Here is a 1,238-nt window from a genome sequence, read left to right on the forward strand (position 1 = left end):
GCAAATCATATTATATCTTACCATGAAACATAGAAATGAGATGCGATATCGCGTCTTGAGAAGCATTAGAAATCTATTGCTACGATACGTAGACACCAGCAAACGCTATTTCCTAGCAAGGAAGTGTCGCATTTACATTCATTTGAAGTGTAGACGAGGAAAAAATGACACTTCGCAAATCATATTATATCTTACCATGAAACATAGGAATGAGATGCGATATCGCGTTTTAAGAAGCATTAGAACTCTATTGCTACGATAGGTAGACATTTGCAAACGGTACTTCCTTGCAAGGAAGTGTCGCGTTTACATTCATTTGAAGTGTAGACGAGGAATACATAATACTTCGCAAATCATATTATATCTTACCACGAAACATAGAAATGAGATGCGATATCGCGTTTTAAGAAGCATTAGAACTCTATTGCTACGATAGGTAGACATCTGCAAATGCTATTTCCTTACAAGGAAGTGTCGCATTTACATTCATTTGAAGTGTAGACGAGGAATACATAACACTTCGCAAATCATATTATATCTTACCATGAAACATAGAAATGAGATGCGATATCGCGTTTTAAGAATCATAAGAACTCTATTGCCACGATACGTAGATATCTGCAAACGCTATTTCCTTGCATGGAAGTGTCGCATTTACATTCATTTGAAGTGTAGACGTGGAATACATGACAGTTCGCAAATCATATTATATCTTACCATGAAACATAGAAATGAGATGCGATATCGCGTTTTAAGAAGCATTAGAAATCTATTGCTACGATACGTAGACATCTGCAAGCGCTATTTCCTTGCAAGGAAGTGTCGCATTTACATTCATTTGAAGTGTAGACGAGGAATACATAACACTTCGCAAATCATATTATATCTTACGGTGAAACATATAAATGAGATGCGATATCGCGTTTTAAGAAGCACTAGAACTCTATTGCTACGATAGGTAGACATCTGCAAATGCTATTTCCTTACAAGGAAGTGTCGCATTTACATTCATTTGTAGTGTAGACGAGGAATACATAACCCTTCGCAAATCATATTATATCTTACCATGAAACATAGAAATGAGATGCGATATCGCGTTTTTAGAAGCACTAGAACACTATTGCTACGATAGGTAGACATTTGCAGACGCTATTTCCTTGCAAGGAAGTGTCACATTTACATTCATTTGAAGTGTAGAGGAGGAATACATAACACTTCGCAAATCATATTATGTCTTA

The sequence above is a fragment of the Xylocopa sonorina genome, unplaced genomic scaffold (assembly GCF_050948175.1).
Source record: "Xylocopa sonorina isolate GNS202 unplaced genomic scaffold, iyXylSono1_principal scaffold0128, whole genome shotgun sequence".
Taxonomy (NCBI): Eukaryota; Metazoa; Arthropoda; class Insecta; order Hymenoptera; family Apidae; genus Xylocopa; species Xylocopa sonorina.